General features: G+C 34.8%; 1 protein-coding gene across 12 annotated transcripts in view; it reads right to left on the bottom strand.

Annotated features, from left to right (window-relative positions):
• The window catches only part of PHF21A (PHD finger protein 21A), a 154,294-nt gene that overhangs the window by 131,452 nt on the left and 1,316 nt on the right, over positions 1 to 21,526 (bottom strand). The window contains exon 1 of one of the 12 annotated variants that reach the window (XM_011356890.2): positions 20,381 to 20,439. The exons of the other annotated variants lie outside the window; for them this stretch is intronic. The gene's annotated coding sequence lies outside the window, so the exon portion shown is untranslated. Of the gene's footprint in view, positions 1 to 20,380; positions 20,440 to 21,526 lie in introns of those variants that run through there. 12 annotated transcript variants of the gene reach the window in all.

The following is a 21,526-nucleotide window of genomic DNA, read 5'->3' on the forward strand; positions in this document are numbered from 1 at the left end:
GTCACCTTACACAGAAGATTCAATCTTTTTCTACTACACCAAAATGATACACTAATATTATATACAATAAGTTTTATTGCTTTTCATCTACCCTTCCTAACTTCTAAATAGAAAGCATAATAAGTTTAAAATACATTCAAATGCAAACAAGTGCTCAGAAGAAAAAGCAAAATTCTGCTTTATGAGATTTAGTCCTTTAGGCCCCAACATCATAATCATTCATCCCTCTTAATCTCCCTTATGGACAAGGCTCTAGTACTTCTCACCTCACTCTCAAGAAGTATCACTTTTTCCCTCATTACTAAATCATTTTGTTTCTTCTATCTTTTGAAAAAAGCCTCCCTGACTCCATATCCTTCTCTATTGTCCCTTGTCTATGCTGTTTATAGCAAAACTCTCTGAAGTGTTAACCACATTCAACTGCCATCTCTAGTTCCTCTCCTCATTCTCTATTGAATCCCTTTCATTAGGGCTTTTGCTTCCTATTCTTAAGATCACCAATGACCTTCCTGTTGCTAAATCCAAGAGTCAAGTCTCAGCCCTTGCTTCCTTGTTTGACCAGTATTATTTGATCTAGTTGATAACTCCTTCCTTCTTGAAACCCATTCTTCTCTTGACTACCACCCATTCTTGATTTTCCTCACAATCTTTCTGGCCACTCTTCTGGGTCTCTTTTCCTGGTTCCTTCTCTTCTCTCAAGACCTCAAATGTTGAACTGCCCCAGGGATCAGTTTCTGGAACTCCTCCTATTAGCTAATCTCTCCCAGTCTCATGGCTATAAAAGAATTTGAACACTAATGACTCCCAAATTTTTACCTCCAGCCCAGGCCCTTCCCCTGAATTCCAAACTCATACACCTAACTGCCCACTCAACACCTGTCAAAACTAAACTCTTGACCACCTGTGCCCCAACCTCCTCCTCAGTCATCCCTACCTTAAAAGATGACAATTCCGTCCTTTCAGGCCAAAACTTTAAAGTCATCACTGACTTCTGTTTTCCACATCCTATGTCCAATCCAATAGCTAACCATCTTGCCTCTACCTTCAAAATAACACAGACTTTGATAGCTTCTTTGAACTCTACTACCACCTTCTACTTGCTTTTCCCTCTGGCTGGAACACTCTCTTCCAACAAATATCTTCATGGCCCATTTCCTTAAAATGTTTAGGGAATCTAAAGCAGCTGCAAGATTAGAATACTAAAATAAAGACTAAACCTATTATCAGAATTGTTCCCCTCTCCAAACTTTCACTTTGGGGATACTCTTTCTTATACCAAGAATACCCTTTCACCTTCTCTTGGCCTCTCACATCTCACCCAGTCATCCAGGTATAGATAAAGACTCACTGATTAATAGAGACCTTCCCTAACCATCCCAACTCCTAATTCTCCTTTTCTTTGAATTCTCAGAGTAGGTATCATCTTTCTCATTCATAGAATTTAATCACATACTAGCTCACATTGTAACTCGCATGTCTTATCTCCCTAAAGGTACTATAAATACACACACACACACACACGATATAATATCTTATACAAGTAGTTCTCAAAAACTAGATCAGGATAAATCTAAAGCTTAAAAACAAAAAAAAGATTCACAGGCCCTTGCCTTAAAGATTCTGAATTTCATTATATCTGATTTGGAGCCCAGGTACCTGTATTTTTTCAAGAGTTCCCCCAAAAGATTTTGATGGGTATCCAGGATTAGGAATCAGCGTTACAGTCCTCTATTTCCTTCAGTACCTATTAAAGTAGGTCCTCAAGTAGCCTAAAGCTAGAATGGCCAGCCCAAAGTACCAGATCCATACCTTCATTTCACAGGAGAACAGTGGTCCAAGAAGTCTAGATGACTAGCCAAAAACTACAAAGATAATAAGAGGCAAAGCCCAGCCTAAAACCCTATTTACTACTCTCAATCCTTCCATTAGACTGTGAATAAATAAATAAAAGTAATAAAAATCCATAATTCACAGCTAGGCATAATAACCAGTGATTATGTAATACTTGACCAGTGATTGCAATGTCCAAGCTCTAAGACAGTGCACATTATTAGTTTCTATATGCTTGAAAAACGTGAGCAACATTAACTGACAAAAGACTGACGAGGCCAGAGAGTAAATCTAAGAAGGCTTACAAATGAAAAATAATTTTTAAAACATGTACAAAAACTTGTAAAATCATTTATTTTGTAGTTGAGAAGTATCAGGAGAAAAAAACAAAAAGAAGAAATCTTGCTTCATCCTTCTATCAAGTACAAAAATCCTTGTTCACAAGCATCTATAGGTCACAAAGCTGTAAATGTTTTGAGTCTAATCACCATGACATAAACTTTTTAATTACAGATCGGCCTTAGTAAATCATCTCATATCCCAAGACAACTCAAACTCTTATCTTAATAATCAGTTAACCTAAGGACCAAAATTCTTCCCATCAACAACAACAACAAAACAACTCAGTATCTATAAGACATTGTACGAGTTTGGGTCTATCTTGGCGCACAGGGACTAAAGCAAGTGCCTCCTATTAACACTAATGGGAGTTCTGGGTGTAAACCATAGTACCAAGGAGGAGGATCAATGCCCAGCACTGCTCTGTGAAAACCCTTTCTATTGCACTAACTGAAACTACTGGGAGTTGTTCTCTCAGAAATGGGATAATAGACCCAAATTCCTATGTCTCTAAAGCACAAAGATAATTCAAATTAAAGTCACTAAGGAAGGTCACTGGTAAACACCTGATTTAAAAATACACAAGAAAAAAATAAACTAAAAGAATGGTTAACACACTATGGAAATTTTATTAAATAGAAGAAACTAGTGAACTGCTGGAGATAAAATACTTCACACGAAAATTCAACAGGATTAAAACAACCAAATTTTTAAAATTAGAGCACAGTAAAACCAACTGTAGCCAGAAGCCTTTCCACATACACGCGCGCGCGCGCGCACGCGCGCACACACACACACACACACACAAATTCTTCCCCTGATGGAGCCCTAAGTACACTACAATCCTTGCTTTCAAAGTACAGAAAAACACTCCTGCTGCATTGATAGCCAGGAATAATCAAGAGTGCTTCCAGACAAACGGATAATGATCACAAGCTGCCAAAGACAACCAAAAGTAAGTAAATAAAAATTATAGCACCTTATTGTGTTCCATACTGCCTCATTTCTCAATATAGCACTGCTGTACTCACCAGGCTGAAAAATGAGCAGGTGCCTTTCAGGCTATAGAAAAATTAGTGAGACAGACACACACACACACACACACACACCAATCACAAACACAAACAAAGGGAATAATATTCTTTCACTTGAAGGGGCTTGAGAAATGCAAGGCTTTGCTGTAGGCCTAGAAAACTAAGAGTAGGCCTTACCGAAGAGGTGAGGAAAAACCCAAGATTTATCCCAAACCCATATTCAAAAGACTGAAAGAATTAACATTTATCTCAATTAAAACCCTCTGGAAATGATCCATATTCTTAAAAAGAAAGAGAATTTAAGATTTTTCCCATTTCTATTCCCAAAAGAAAATCAGAACCTTTTCTTAGTACACAGGTTTAGCTCCACAACACAAATAAAAAAGAACTCTGACTTAAGGCCTGAAGACTAAAAATGGTTCCATACATTCACATTTAAAAAAAAAAAATCTATGTAGTCCAACATATCGATTCTTTATCATCACTGCTATCATTATGAACATTTAGCTTTTTATCTGTACTTTGAAATGTCAATGAGAAATTGAAACAGTTACAATATTCTGGGGATTTCAACTTTTGAAACAAAACCCACAAAGAAACAGGAGTTTGAAGCATAAAGCCTCAATCATGTTGGTAAGTAAGTGGTCCTAAAACTTGAAAGTGAAAGCAATACGAACCGAAAAAAAAAAGAAGTTTGCTTGATATTAACGCTAGCCTTTAAAACCAAAAATATGTTCTGTTACAGAAGACTGAAATCAGGGCTTCCATTAACCTTGTTAAAAAAAAAATCCCATGAGCATGGATTTTTTTCCCTAAGTCTCTTCATCAGAGCAGCATGGGGTCCCATTAGGCACCCTATTTTACTTCCACCTTATAAATAACGTTAGCTGTTCACTATTTCCATGGAAACCAAGTACAGAGAAACCCACTTAAATGAATACCGGTTAAAGGAATAAGTTTTATTTTAGAAAGGTTTTGCTGCTCTCGATGAACTCTACTGGGGAATACTACAAAGTCGTCTTAAGTATAATTTTTAAAATATATCTTTGGTGTAGAGGGAGCTTATTAGAGTCCTGTTAAATAAGTAAGTACACACCTTGCACTAAACAAAATACGCCAAACAGCATCATAACATTAAAGATACCTTTTCAATGTACTGCACACGGGTTTAGATGCACAACTCCCAAAGACTATGCTTCCCCACGCATTGGGGTGGAATAATTACCCCTATGGGTCTAATTTAAACTAATAAAAGCAAGGAAATTCAGAAATAAGGCTACCATCACCTTGTAGTGACTAGTAAAGAACACGCTGCACAACTGCACACACACACAACTTACTACTCCTCCAAAAAGCGAACAAGGGAGCAGATAACTTAAGTTCCTAATCACCATTACTAGGCCCAGGGAAAGCAGGTAGTCAAAATTCGCCCCTCAACAAACTATATGTATTCCTTAGTCAATCAATACATACAATCATGTAAAACAGATAAAGGGCATGCAAAAGGAGAGAGTACATCAAAAATATTTAGTGATTTCCAACTTTAAGTTGACTTAAAATATTGCCCTACATATTCTAAAAATGACTATTAGTGATCCATACAAAAGTTGCAGATAGGCTAGTGTACATAAAATAAATAGCAATTTGTAAGAAGGTGCAAGAGAACTAAAATTTTTACAGCAAATGTGGCTCTCCATTAAGTTGGTTTGCTCAGATATTTTCAAAGACAAATGAATGCATTATTATCCTAAAACAGTATTATCCTGATTAACAGTATTAAATTTACAATGTATGAAGAGTTAACATTCTCACACATACTTTTTTGAGTACACCAATGTATCTCTTCATAGTGATGTTTTAAAAACATAAAATTACTTTCCTTGTATGTTTCACATCCCATAAGGACTGGCAGAATGCTGATAATAGTTGAAGTCAGGTAACAGGTAGGTCAGGTTTATTAAGATTATTCATTCTACTTCTGTGTATATTTTTAAATTTCCATAAGTTTTAAAAATCCTATAGATTAAGTTAAGGCTCTTGTCTCTACATATAATTAGATAATGAATGAAATGCCTGGTACAGAACTTACTGAATCTAAATCTAACATAACCATTAACTAAACATGTAACCACAGCTAAGTTTTACTTTTCTTACCAAAACAATTCGGTTAAGTTAAAACTACTAAGAAATCTGTAAATTAAAGGGTCTGCTAGTTTGCAACTACCAACTAATTAAATGTAAACAATCAATACATAATAACAAAGCATCATAGTCTTATTTTGTATTTTACAAACAAAAGACAGAAATTCTACTAGCCCTCTCTATTACTAAATCAAAACAGTTTCAGAATCAACACCACCACCATTTTCATTTTCTTCCAATTAGGTCCACAGGACAACAGAATGCAATCTAGTACGGTAATGCTCCTTAGTTCCCTTAACTTAGTTTAAGTAACAAGGCTGCCCCTTTCCCCCACCGTGCCCCAACCTCATCCCCTACCAGAAAATACTGCAGTTTCTGAGGTTAAAGGTCTTTTTCTATTCTCTCCTTTAGTGGAGATATAAACTATTTCACAAACAGTTACTTCACAAGTGATTTTACACTATCTATTATCCAACTTCTGGCTCAAGGCCCAAAATGGGGAGGTCCACAAACTGTTAAAGCCTTCAGGTCTTCATAACAGCTCTCTCTTTAAAAACTAATAATTACAATGGTGTTGTTTTTTTTTTTAAGAGAAATAGAAGAAGATGGTGGTGGCTTTGGAGGAAATGATGAACAGCAGACTGGAGACAGCATACCCAGGGAAGAGACAGCAGAGAAACAGTAAGGCAGAGGAGAGAGGAAAGGCAGTGGCGGGGGGGCGGGCCGGGCCGCACTGTGTACAATCTACGAGAAGTAGCTAAGTAGCTAAAGTATCACTGAACCGGACAGTGCCTGCATTAGGGCAACAGGAGTTCAGCTCTGTCACGTAGCCCTACCTTTTACAAATCAGGCAGGGACAAACTGTTCTTCAAAATTGTATAATTCTTTAAATTAATTCCAAAAGACCCCACAAGATCTATTTTTAACTGCTGTATTTATTAAAATGAAATAACTTCTGAACTTTTTACGATTCCATTTACACAGGAGAAGCAATATTGACAGGCCCTGCACACAGGCTGAAGTAAAGAAAACACCACTGTACCATGGGCTATGCTAATTCTAAAACTACAAAGCTTTACTTATTTGACCACTCTAGCTATTGAAAAGTAACATTACAATTTTTTAACTGAAAGAAAACTATACAGCTTGCTATGAAATTGCTTAATTTTTAAAATATTTGTTGAACTAAAATACACACTTTATCAAAACAAATTTGTTGGAATTTCTGCTCAGAAAGCAGAAACAATGTTCTAGATTACAGAAAAAATAAAAAATAGTAAATACTTCTACCCACCTACAAGGCCTTTATCAAACGGTGCAGCTGGGTATATAAGAACAAGAAGTTAACGGAAGTTATTACAATTCACCCTTGAACAACATGGGTTTGAACTCTGCAGGTCCACTTATACAAGGGAGAGAAAAATCGGCATATTCGTGAACCAGTGCAGTTCCAACCCACACTGTTCAAGGGCCAACTGTAGTCAACTTTACCTCAACTGCTCACCAGTGGTAATATATACCATATCCAGCATGATAAGCTATTACAAATACATTTGCTGAATCCTGGAAAAAAAACTATACAGATCAAAAGATCAAAAAAGTTTCAGATACAAATTGGTAGTGAAAGAATAAAATTAGTTCTAGTTCACACTAAGAAATCATTCCTCTTCCCTTAATTACTGGTTTCACTTACCAGATAGATTGATATATACATACACACATATACATACAAAAATACTAATGCACATATTAAAAACCCAAATTCCTTACAGAAAAATCTTAATTCTGAGATCACGGTAAGGCAGATATTTAAAGGGCGGCTTTTATCACAACTTGCTCTAGGGCTCAGTTTCTAGACTCAACACAGGTAACATATGATGATCAAATATAGAAAGAAAATAACAATTACCATAAGAAAAGACCTGGCACCAGATGAGAGGCAAAGGCAAAATGTCCCAAATCAAAAGGCAAGTAAAACTATGTGTCCATCATTATTAGAAAGCATTTGTGTGCCACTTTTGTATCTCTGGTGTTCTAGGATTGTTTCCATTAGTTACTATACCCAAGCATGTGTTCTCAAGAGTTAAACACACACACACACACACACACACACACACACACACACTTTATCTGCAAGTAGAGCCAAGAGACTAAACAGCTCATTAGTATTTTGGACTTTTGAGTTACAATGACTAGTCTACTACTGCCTTGATGCTAAATGACCTGCTTATAAGCTGCAAAAATGTCTTGGTGCAAAAAAAAAAAAGCTTATCACTAAAAGTTTAATAAAGTGCCCTGAAATACATTTAGAAGTTTGTTAAATCTGACATAGTCCCATGTATGTTCTATTCTCACACAGGTATTCATGAACAAGAACTCATAGATACACTTTCCCATCCATACCTTTTCTCATCGTGACATTTGAGGAAAGTATCCTCCTTTACAGCTAAGCTGTTCCCATATTTACTTTTTCCATAAACTTTTAGTGGGATTGTAACAATAATAGCAGCAGCTATTGCTTATCAAATGACTTAAGATTTTCTCTTTTATCTTCACATCAATCCAAGGAGGTTGGTATTATCATCCCTATATATCACAGACAGAGAAACTGAAGTCCAAGTGAACAGCACAGTGCTTGGTATACAGCATGTATGGAAGACATCTTTGGTGAAGGGAGCTTAAATAATTCATCCCAGGTCACACACCCAAATTTAAGTGGTTGTACTAATTCTAACAAGGGGTCAGACTCAAAAGCCAAGGCTCTTTTCCCACTCTGCAACATTTGTCCCAAGCCTTGAGAAGGAAGGTGTCCAAAATTAATGGTAATAATATCTAATAATAGCAAACATTTATTTAGCACTTACTATGTGTCAGTCACCTCTCATAGTTAACACATTAACTCATTTATTTCTCCTAACAGCCTCAGAAGATGGGTATTATTATTTATTCATATTTTACAGATGAAGAAACGGAGGCATAGGCAAAAAGGGTGAAATGATTTGGCCATGGTCACAGAGCTAATACAGGGCAAAGCCAGGGTTTGAGCACATGCAGACTGGTTCAGCACCAATACCCTTAAACACTGTGTTCTATAGCCATGCTAAAAATAAAAACTTCCCTTCACCTCAATTGTGTGAAAACAGAACTTTTAACCTTTTCAACAAAATTACTATATTGTAAGCCTTCATACTTTGACTAATTGAGAGAAAACTGTAGTGGCTGTCTAAGCATGCGCACCAGACTTCTTTACAGGCACACAGGATATGCCCCTGGTGATTAGATCATTACACTGTTCAGGAAGTGGCACACTGTAAATCTGGTTAAGAGCCCCCAGCCCATCTCTTCCCACACTCAGACCCATACTAACCATGCACTGCAAAAAACAGGCAATTCAGAGATGTCCCAGTGCAATCTTCTACAAAATGACTGTCAGTCACTCTGGAAGTATCCAAGTATGTATAGTACCCTTCCGCCACCCTTTCTTCTTCCTCCTAAACACCATTAAAAAACACCACAAAGGAATGAATGAATCTAAGCTACTTAAAAATCATAACAAATGTCCAATGATAACTACAAATTTAAATGAGAAAAAAATGCAAAATTCTCAGTTTTGTAACTTGTCCAAATTCTACATTCAAAAACCACTAGGCCTTTGAAAGACTCAATTCTTAGACTACCACCTTATTATCATAAATGTGCCTTGAAGGACACAGAGAAAAGCCCATTTCTGCCTCAGATTCTGCATATCTTGATATATTTAAAGCAAGAATCATTACTGTTGCATTACAAGTTACTGCGCCTTTTACCCGAATGTCTACTAATATGACAATGTATTTAATTACAAAATAAAAATATTAAGCATGGATTTAATATCTGTATATTAACACTTGTATATTAACATGTAATATACATAGAAAATAAGTTATATATAAGAACAAGACTGGACCTGGAGGTACTGAGAACTTGACACAATGAGAACAGGAACTACTGCAGCTCCCTCCATTGACATCGTAAAGTTGCCACATTTTCTGGGCTCTCTTTTGAATTAATGTGGCATCTGTTCCAAGTACAGCATGCTAACATTTTACTAAAAGATATTTTCATTCTACATTTGTATCTAGTTTGCTTTTTATTTGAACTCCTGTTTTATTTCAGTGGTCATTATTTCTTCATACCAACTTGTCAATTTGGCATTCCTAATCTATCTCCCCTGAGCATAAAAAGGGTGGGGAGGAACCATCAGCTTAAAACCCTCTTACAGCAATAATTACAATATGCTTTGCATATAGATTAAATAGAGAAAATAAGCAGCACAAAGATTTTTGTAGGCTTTTAGTATCAGGTCCTGATAAGTTAACAGCATCTGTTCCTTTCAGAAAAAGAATTCTGCTCTGAGGTACTGGAACGTTGGGGGTGGGGTGGGGGAAGGAAGAGAAGTAAACAAATACTAAACAGGATAATTCAAGTTACAAAGTTTGTTCCCAACGAAATCATGATTTCAATAATTTTCACATATTCAACTCTACCAAGTGATAATTGCTTTTTAAGACATCTTCAAAAATGCTGCAGCAAAAAGCCAAATACAACCACTTGTACTTAACATGCATGCTGCATACTCCACAATGTTACGTCATATCAGGCACAGAGAAGACGCTTACCAAGCTATCTTGCATTCTATAAACTGCCTAACAACAACAGAAAAAGGCACTGCCATCTCCACAGTGGGAGCAGGAGCTGTCAGGGTAGGGAACCTTTTCCCTTTGGTCAACTATGAAAAAAACAAATAAGGCTTGTATTTGCCTTTTAAGCTCACCTCTCTCAAGGCCTTTACGCTCAATCTTTCAGCCTTGAGAAAGGCTGTTTCTTTAAAATTAAAAAGCTGCAAAAGATCACTCCAACTTAAAAGTCCCACATCTTGTACCAACTGTCCTCCAGGTGTCCCCATGGCTTCCTCTTCTGCAGAAGAAAGGCCAATCTAGAGCACTAGTCTCTAAATGGGTACACCTACCCGGGGGAAGGAAGGGGGCCATGGGAAGAAATTATTACCCTTATATTTTTAAATCTCATCTTTTATTAATTTCAAATTTCCTGTACATTTTATAACATACGTAAGTACTAGGTTCAGAAAATTATAAATATACATATTGGTGGCCATAATTTTTAAAAATTTAGAGACTACAGGTTAAAGAGACTGAAACTAAAAGAATCAGGAAAATTAGGCTCTGACATTAACTTACTCAAATTCTTGTCTCTGCCTCAGTTTTACCATCCATGACATGAACTGAGCCCTTTATACACTTATAAGACTATTATGAGAAATAATAATATACTTTAGGGTATGGTCTGAGCCACACAAAATGAAAAACACATACAAATGCTACCAATGAGAAATAATTTTAACTTGGCTTGTTAAAACTTTGACTAGACCATAGTTTAAATAAAATGCTACGCCCTATCAGATCCAATTCTTAGAATTTTAAGGCCAGTCTTCAGTACTTCAATGAATTTGGGTCTAAAGAAGCATAAAGACCTTAGACTAGTATGTTCTAGTACTAGAAGATTTTTGAAAACTTCTATAATGAAAAAGTTATTACTCATGAAATAAATTTTTTAAACTTAAAAATTACAAAGGTGAATTTTATGACTAATAACCTTTGCATCGAATTAAAACTCACAAATCCAAAATCAAAAAATTATATTTAATGTAGATTATAAGGCCTTGAGTATGCCTTTTAATATAATGCCAGGAAAAAAAATTATTGGCATTGGATAAATTATTAGCATGTCCAATAATTTACCTTTTTTTCCTTTTTCTCCTACTTTAAAATGCTGGGTTACCAGTATAGGATTTGGTGATGGCTGAGTAAGGATAGAGATGGAGATGAATCCACTAACACCACTCACACTGATATGTGAGGACTAATTCCTATACAGGGTATCTGTATGCTGATTAAGCAGTACTGGTTTGAGTTTCTATTAATTAAAATGTTACAAGTATTTTCCTGGTTTTAAAACCCTAATTTTGTAAATACTGAATGCATGACTCCTAACAACCAAGAAGAGAGAGATTACTAATTTAAAAAAAAAAAAGTTATCTGAAACTAAATTTCTTTATAAGTAGCTACCAGAATAAACCAGCAGAATTTAATTCTGAAAATAATGCCTCCTAAATTACTTGTGCAGGACAGAAAACAATGTTGTCATTTTAAACTGGTTAACATTTTTCAAAGTTTTAAAAATAACAAAGACCATCTCTACATTATTAGACACAAGAAAAAAGTACTTAAGATGCTTTTGCCCATAGGTAATAATCATTCTGGACTATTAGGTTTATAATCTCAATGCATAATAAATCTTACCTCTCTCCTTCAACCTCACTTCCACTTCCCACTTGAACCTTACTTGTAAAAATAGCAAATTTTAAAAATAGCAACCTGAAAAAAAGTAAACTTCAAGAGAGTATTATGGTATAATTCTATTTATTTTTAAATACATGTATATATATATTATATATATTGAAATGCACAGGAAAATTTTAAAGTAGAATGGGAGTGGGATAGCTTTAATTTTCTACTTTATACATATCTATATTGCTATAACTACTTTTATAACTCAGATGCACTGACTTTATAATATTTCTTAAACGAAAAGATACTTATCATTAAATCCTTTAAAATGTTGATGGTTACATAAGGGCTAACTGAAATATCAAATGTAAACTATTTGCACCTACTAAGAAAATATATATAAAATAGCCTACCACGCTAGTTCCCAACTTACCACCTTTAAGAAATAAATATTAGACCCCACTCCCTGCTGGGCACTGTGCTTAGTGATGCGCATATTCCAATGCCTTCATTTCCATTCCATTCCAATGATTACTATTCCCAAATATTCAACCCAACCCAAACCAAAATCAACATCAAACATTCTCAAAATGTTTTAAAATTTTAAAGTAGAATGGGAATTTTAAAGTAGAACTTCATTGCTGTGGCCACTTCAGTAAATTGAAAAGTTCTTTAGTAATTAACTTTCTGTGGGAATTACATAGTTGAGTACAGCATTATGGACACTTAAGAAGAAAAAGGCTCTGAAATCCTCTGGGTCTGAATTTAGGTCCTATCATTCCTACCTATATAAATGATTCCAAGGAAGCCTTCATTTCCTCATCTGTAAAATGGGGGTAGGGCAACAGTAAATACTCAGAATATTGCTGTGAAAAGGCTTAGCAGTATACATAATAAATACTCAGTAAATGTTAGTGTTGTTATTTATACTATAACAACATTTAACTCTAAGGTCCAAAAACTGTTCACAACTTGCCAAACATTTAAAGTCTTATATCTATGCCATTTAAGAACAAATATATATGTATCTGTGTATGTCTGTGTTAACACATAAAATATTTTCAACACAAAAGCCCATACCTAAAATTTTTTGTTACACACTAGTGCAACACATTAGTACAACTATGGTAATTGTGTGTACATACATATAAACACACACAAATTCATCAGCACATACTGTCAAGAACTACGCTGTAAGCACATGTTAAGAGCTGTCCATTGGCCATGGTGGTGGTGGGAGGTCCAGATTACCAATTATGATTCTAACACATATATTTATATTTTTTAAAATAGTAACATTATTAACATAACATAAACAAATGTCTTAAAATCCAGCCATCTATTAGTGACTAAAAACTCAATTTATAGACTACTTTAGTCTATAAAGTACATTCATGAGTATTACCTCACCAAATTCTTTTAACAGAATAGTTAAGCAGGCTTTTACTATTATGCCCATTTTACCAGTGGGAAAACTGAATTTCCCAAGAGTACATAGCTAGTGATGGGACTGGTCTAAAAGCCAGGTCTTCTGACATCATTACAACTATTTCATTTACACTGGCCTGGGACATTTCATTTAAAAGACAGAAAGTTGTGTTCGGTAACTTAAGTGTGTCAAAAGACTATAGGGAATTACACATCTGCCAGTTTTACTCTCATTTCTCTTCCTTATTTCCAACTTTAGTATTTTGGGAATTACACGAATGCATGTAACTATAAAATGTACGTAAGAATTCATCCAAACCTCTTATTTCCTGCATTGGCCAATTAATACTAGAGACCATTTTCCCCCTTATATTTAGCCCTTTATATTTAACTTCTTTGTAACCACTGAATTTATTTCATTTTAACATTAGGTCTTGAAAAGACAAGTTAATAGAAAATAAAACCATTTATAACGTGGAAGCACATCAGATTCCAGAAATCTGACACATTTAAAAAAAAAAACAAACCTATTTAATGTCTAATATACAAACATTAACAAATTTCAGTTCATATTTATGAGGGGAAAAAAGATCAGTTTGTTGTGTAAACAACTACTTAAATAATTACTACTAAAGGCAGAGTTTTCTTAAATAAACACAGCAGCCCTCTGCAATAATATTTAAGGAACTGTGCACAAGGGGAAAAGATGGAGTATGTACTGGCCAAGCAGGTAAGAAAGACACTTCCCTGATTCTCCTACACACTCAAACTAAGGCACGTATATCATTAACTTATGCTTATTTTTTTATTATTCCCAAGTGTCCCTTTCTCTTCTCCAAAGGCTGAAAGGGAACAGCCATCTATATAAAAATACCCTACAAGTTCAAGAGCCTAAAAGAAGTTAGTGTCCTAAAAGAGAAAAATAATGTAAAGTCTTATAATTTTTTTGAACCTAACATTTTAAGTACAACCTACACACCTGAAACTACATTTTCTCTCTGGGGCTACTCACTGGCCTCCAAAACATCAATCCTGTAACACTGTGAACTGTGGTGATAGATTGGTTCATGCTTCTGAACACAACCAAATTTTTCCAAGGTTACATACACTGTGACGCGCAGAAATATTTTTGCAGCACCTTATTTTCATTAATCAAGTAGTTGGATATTCTACCAGTGCAAACATTATGAACAAAAAAATTTTCATCATCTTTTGAACTTTCCAAAGTCAACCAAAGGCTGCGGTAGAGTGGCAACAAGTACTTAATAGGCAGAACTGAATCTGGTCAAAATGCTGCTGGTTGTCTATTTAGGGCACATATTAGTAAAGGAAAAACTGACGTGCAAAAACATTTTATTTACAGCAAAAAATTCTAAAGAACTGCCACATCATTACCATAGGCCAAAAATCTCAAGGTCTTGTTAGAGCAGCCTGGGCTTCTGATCAAATAATAATATAAAAAGAGAAGAAAAAATGTGAAGCATGCTATTTTTTTTTAAATAACAATAACCACTACCGTTGCTGCTGCAGCAAATTCTAAACATTTACTGAGCCTTTATTATTTGCCAGGCACTGTACTAAGCACTTTCACAGATTTTAACATTTGATCCCCACGACAATGCTGATTATTAGTTAATAAAAATTAGAACCTTCAGAAGGACAGAAATTTAAATTATACAAATGAAAATACAAGCAAATTATTAAAGAAACCTTATATTTTTCTCTACCTTTCTGATGTCAGCTTTGAGTATTAAATTTAAACTAAAACCACATTTATTTTCAGGAATCTGTCTTCCACTTAAAGAATAAGGTGATTCAAGATGTTGACAATTATTACAGAAGAATCAAAACACTCTGAACTTAAATACTGGCACAAAGTCTTCCATCCAACTTTGAATACTGAATAACTGTCCTTGTTCAAAGAAAACAGCATATATACATATCAAGTCCTACAATAATAGGTTTCTAACACCCATATTAGCAATAAATAATGCTGTAATAAAGAAATCTGTATTATCGTAAAAAAATCTGCAATTGCTAAGTCAAGTTTTGAATACATATACACACATGTTATTTTACACTTAAATCTTACAGTAGCTGATAAAAAAACAAGAAAGTAATCTATAGTAAATTAAAACACTAGGGTGTTTTTGAAGACTCACTTTAGGACATCAGCAGCATAATAATCATGACATTAGCAATCAAACTTTACTTAGCAGAAAGTTCTTAGAGCCTTAGAAAGCTGTGTATAAAATGGAGTAGACAAGAAGGAAGGGTTCCCTGTGCTGTATAAATCAACTACAGGTCCCAGCATGCAACGCACTAATCTGGAGTTAAGCAAAAAAAAAAGAAAGAAAAAAACTGCAATGCATTCTGGGACTTGTAGTAAGTAAATCATTTCATCCTACCACACAGTAAGTTTCAAGAAAGTCTGAACTATCTAGCATAATTTAACTAAGTCTTATTATCAGGGCCTAGCCAAATTCAGATCTAATTTGTTTGTTCTCTGCTATGGCACAGTGTCTTTAGCACATAATGAAATAAATATCAATATTTAGATTAACATTTTCATATTAGAAGAACCTTATACAAGATAAGCATATAAAACGTTTAAAAAGAAAAAGATTTAATATAATTTTTAAATTATATTTAAAAACAATTTTTAAAACAATTTTCTTAAAGTTTGGTTGGAACAGTTTCAAAGCACCTCTAATCCCCTCTTCCTCCAAAAAGATCTTAATTGTTTTATCAGGTTCTCTTAAGTCTTTCAAGTTGTTTTATAAATTTTTCTTAAGGAAAATTCTCATAAGAAAACATTCTCCATACTCTATTACTTCCCACTAGGAAATATATTCTTATTGTGATACATACACGTAACACTGTCACACACACACAAACACAAAAACACAATAATACTTGTTTATTTTGTCCTTACTGAAAATTTACGCCCTCCAGTGTCACCCCTCATTTCACACACACGTTTCTGGAAAGAACACTTAGAAAAAAGTATTTCAACTACAGACCCATTTCTCTCATTTACTTCTAAAAACTTCTAAAAACACAGATTTTTTTTTTTTAAGCTATCAATAGCATGTCCAAACCCAAGAGGAGAACTTGAAGCTGAAATTTATGTATATACTGTTTCTACACACACCCCTATTTTCTGCAAGACTGAAAGAGGAGGCTGGGAAAGAACTATGTGCAATCTGCATCAGGAGGCCTAACACAGGTGGTGGGTTATTTTCAGGCAACAGCACCTTCAGAAACATGCTGTGGAATACAGTCCAAGAAATTCCTAACAAGGAAAGATAAGCTGGCAAACAAATTTAACACAATCCAGCTAAAAATCACCTGCAACACATGCTACTACATTTCACCATAAACGTGACAGGCTACTACAGGATCTGAAGCTTCATCAATACAACATACAGTCCATAAGGCCAGACATAGCAGTTGCCATGGTTACTACACCCACTTTTATCAGGAAATTATTGTCATTAGTCTGAAGTTTTTGGTACTTATTTAAAATTAAAAAAATAGTTTAAGGTCCTGACTGTTAATTGAGTGAAAGAATCAACTACTGTTTGATCTGTAAGCATGCTGCTGGAGAGATCCTCATGGTTAACAATACTTGGATCTGCAGCAGAAAAAAATCAATTCCTTTCTGCTGCTCCTTCTCCTCAAGTACTGACAGTTTGTATTCTCAATGCAGCCAAAACAATAAAACAAAACCCATCTTTTTGGCTTCTGTGTTTAAGTTATTTTTCTCCCCTAGGCCCACAAAACACAGAGTCAAAATAAAGCCTAGATCATCAACCTGTTAGGCCCCATTCCCTTCCTATCTCCACATTACTGGTTTACTTTTCTGTCCACTTAAAAAAGCAGAAAAGCATTTCTGTAGATGATTCCAAAATATAGGAAAGAATAGTTTCCTTCAACGAGACCTGCTCACTATTTTTTATTTATAAAAAATGGAGGAGAGCTTGCAGTGTATTGGAGGGAGAGAAGTGGAGGGGTATTCAACTGCCAAACAAGTGTCTGATGTAAGGCAGGTGCTTTAGAAAAGCCCAAAAAATGACTGAACCCCATATATTATCTCTAAAATGGAGAAGTTCACCACCACTCCAGTTTCAGACTGAATTGACAGACATATAAAAATTATTCTTAAAAGTCCACTTCAACGTTCTTACAAAAGGTAACTTCAAAAATTTGTTATACAAATAAGAATTACATGAAAGCCTATAAAACAGTATGGTTGAATACACGCAAACACACAAGAAAAAAACACATGCTATTTAAAAAATAATTATCTAAAATAAATTTAATGCAGTGTTAACAAATTACCTTTTTTTAAAAAAATCTCAAAGCAGGAAAAATACACACCTGGTAAAGTTAAAGTGATCAGAATATATTGCTATGCTCTTTAAGACTATTTAGAGTCTACAAAAAGAGTCCATGTACAAACAAGTTCCTGAGAAGTTAATATAAATCATTAATATTTTCCAGTACAAAATAATATGAAGATTCAAACATGTTTCAAGAAATCAGCTCTGACTATAGATATAAAGGAATTCCGTCAAAGGTTAGAGACCTAAAACTTTTATCTCTTTTCACTCTTTGAATAATAATTAAATATAACAGCCTTCAGCAATAAGATACTAAGGATACAAAATCTAAAAGCACACTAATATAACCTTAATTTCAGTATTTCCTCAAGTAAAGCTTTATATTCACTGTCTGTGGATGGAAAAGTTAATATTACCCTAAGAGGTTTCATTTTTATCTAAACAGTTAAATGTTTTTCTCACTTTTCACAGAAGCAAGTTGCTATATTTAATTACTAACTGGGGCTATTTCATGAAGAGCAGTCACTTCTAAATTTAAGATACTACACCTTTTGATATGTTCATAAACACAGGGACCCCCCCCAATTATCTACGTTTTTATTTTATCTTGGTCCAAATTTGTGAGCAGAGTCTATTAAGAAAGCCACAACTTAAGGCTCTGAGTTTCAAACTTTTGGGTTATTTTTACACAAAAAGATCTCGGTATACTCCTCTAGATTTGAGTAGTCATTTCCTCATGCATCCCTCTAAAACAGAAAAAAGATATACACATGTACCTAATACTAATGCATACAGATATATATCTTTTCCACTTTGAAACAAGTTTGAAAGCTTTAGTTAGTAAAAAATTTTTCAATAAGTTAGCAGAATCAAAACAATCAAAACTTAACCATGACATCTGCTACTCTGTTAATGAGACTACAGAAGAATCTAGGAATTTAAATATTCACTAAAATCAACTACCATCACGTCAACAGAGAAATAAAGAAAAACTTTAATAAGGGATACACCTTTCGCAAGATCTACAAAAGGAAAAATGATCTTTTTCTTAAATTATGAGAAACTGCCTAGGCAGCATTTTTTTAAACAAAGCTTCAAAACTGTAACAAAGAGCTTTTTGGTAACCACAGCAGAACTAAAAAAAAAAAAAAAAAATCATAAGGTATTCGGGGTGCATATTTAATGCACTCATTTCCCAAATGATATGGAAAAAGTTAACATTTTAAAGACAGAAGCTTCTGTCCACATATTAATTCGTTGCCTATCTCAACAACTTAACATCTGCACGGCTTCTAACAATTTACAAAGAACTTTCTCATGTATTATCTCATTTGATCTTACTGAAAAAAAGTACAATTTTGCCTAGAAAACAGACAAAATTAAAGCGAGTTCATCAAATTTTCTACACATTCCTAAGTTTTTAAACTTTGATGTAAAACTTTACAAGCCACCACAGTAGCATGTTATTTCCAGTGATAAATCAATTTACCTAACACTAAGAAGAGTTTCAAAGGACCATGTGCTGTAAATGCTTTTACATTTATGGAGTTATTATTAAGTATTACTAATGGACATATCAGCAATGACCTATATCCACAGATATAACTTTGCTTATAGTTCAAGAATCTCAGTCTTTGGAGGCCGACTCAAAAATACATCAACCATATGTATTTATAAAGTAGAGGACCTAAGAATTTATCTATTAGGATCACTGTCCATAGATTTGAGAAGAAAATAAACACGAAAAGTCTAAAATTTTCTCCATACATATCTCCCTTTCCAAAATCTCAAGTACTCTGTATCTTATTTGTATTAATATTGTAAGGATATTCACAAAACCCAAAATCTCGAGTTGTACCAACTACTTTTGTTTATAGCCACTGCATATATATATATTTTTTAATGTGTTCAACATCCCCACTCACCTATATAAGACTAACTTCTCTTCAAAATGAAATAATTTTAACAGCACTCTGTACCTAAATGCAGCATCCGTAAGCTATCCACAATAACAAATCTACTTTGTGTAATATTGTAAACGCAAAAAAGCAGTCAAAAATTTCAGTTTTGAACAGCAAATGTAATTTATTAACGGAATTTTTAAATGGACTTACTCAAAATCTCTCTAGAACTTTAAGGTGTTAATTCTGTTGCTTAGCTGAAGCTAAGTAAAGCTGTAATAAGTAGCAAAACCCTCAAAATTCAGAGATTTGCTTTATCTTGCTGTAGCACCTCCTGCTGGATAGTATTTAGAGCTCTTCATGTAAGCAGAAGAAGAGTATTTCTGAGGCAGCTCCTTCCAGATGACTGAATGAGAAAAAGGATGGACCCTTCAAAGCTAAATGAAATAGGGCCCCGTCCATCACTTATTCCTCTTAAAAATAAAATCTGGCACAGACAGGGGTCTTTTTAATCTATTACTACTCCAGTTCCATAAAGACATGCCTGACTCCAAAGCGCAAAATACTTAAATAAAACTTGCAAAATTATGTAAAAACTATGTTAAAAATCCTTCAAAGGCACTCAAAGAGTGTTATAGCCAGCCAAGCAATGCCAGTCACACTGCAAATATTATTATGTTAACAAAAAGCAAAAGTCTGACATAAAGAAAAGCACCTAGAATATTTCTAACATATGAGTCAGAAGTTTGTGTTTTGAGAATTTTCTGCACTATTACTATGCTTTCCACATAAGGATAGTTGTACATCCAAAGAAGTTTTAAATAAAAAAAAATTAATAAATGAATGTAACTGCACACAAAAATTTCCTCTTTGCCATCAAAAGGTTATGTCCTGAGATTTTAAAATGAATGCATTCTTCACACATTTTAAACAGTCCCTAATAAGCTTGTTTTAAGCCTACGATGTAGATCCTAATACAAATAAAGGCAGAAAGAGAATAGGAAGGAACTTACCAAAATCGAAATGAATAATAGTATTTCCAGTAAAAATGTAGTAACAGCTTCCTACAATACTGTGGAACCAAGTAAATTGTGAAACTTAAAAAAAGGGGAGGGGGCTAGCCTTCAAAACCAAAAGAAAAGCTGACCTATTTAATTCTACTGACCAAACATGAGTGAACACCAAATGTAAACAAACAACATAAACACAGAAAAATACACTCAGATGTCTTAGCCCCAATTTCAGCTTCTTTCCCAAGCCCTAAATGAAGCTAAAGAAGTTGATGAATATCCTCTATAAAAGGAGATATTGCATCTCCCCGCCCTAAAGAACCTCTATAAAGTATGCCTATGAAAAGGCATTCTTCCTAGAGTGCACAACTGCTTAAAAAAAAAATAAAAAAAAACCAACTTTCATCAGCCCAAATTAATCTGATTCTAATATTCAGCTATCAATTATTAATATATAAATGTTCTTCCTTCTCTAAAGTCCCCAGCTAAAGCATCTACATTCCTGACACCTACTATTAACAAAAATGTACAACTCCCTCCCTGGCTATGGGGGAAATCTTTGAAATCCAAAACATAGCCACAAAGTTCACTGTCAAGGCCAGTGCTGAGGCCCACACACGCCCGGACCTTAACTCGCATTTGAAATTCTAGAAAGCCATACATGCAGAGACATCATTTAAAAACAACACAATGTGGACGTGCAGAGTGAGATCCTCTACTTCAAGATCTAAACAAAGAATATTTCAACATAAGACCGGAATATGATGACACCAGATTCACCAATGAAAACAAAACCTGCCTACCATTAGTAGTCGTATCCTCATCTCAACAACTCAACTACTTAGAAATCACTCTCAGCACATCTGCACCCCACAACCGGCGTGTGGCCTTCTCCGGGGGTGCAAGCCACAGACAAAGTTGAAAGGAGACATTCTTCCCCCGGTGCCCAATCTCCATACCAACCCCTCCCTTGCCAGGGCCACCTTGCTGCTACCCACCATCGCGAACGTGGTCAGGGGAAAAAAAGAAATCCTAACAGCACCGCTCAGCAGAATAAAGAGACCAAAGAGAGGATGACGAGAAGTGTTGGGAACTGCGTGCACGACGGGGCTGGACCAAACGGAAAGAGTCCCACTCCGCGCGCCCCTC

Source organism: Pteropus vampyrus, unplaced genomic scaffold (genome assembly GCF_000151845.1).
Source record: "Pteropus vampyrus isolate Shadow unplaced genomic scaffold, Pvam_2.0 Scaffold31, whole genome shotgun sequence".
Lineage (NCBI taxonomy): Eukaryota > Metazoa > Chordata > Mammalia > Chiroptera > Pteropodidae > Pteropus > Pteropus vampyrus.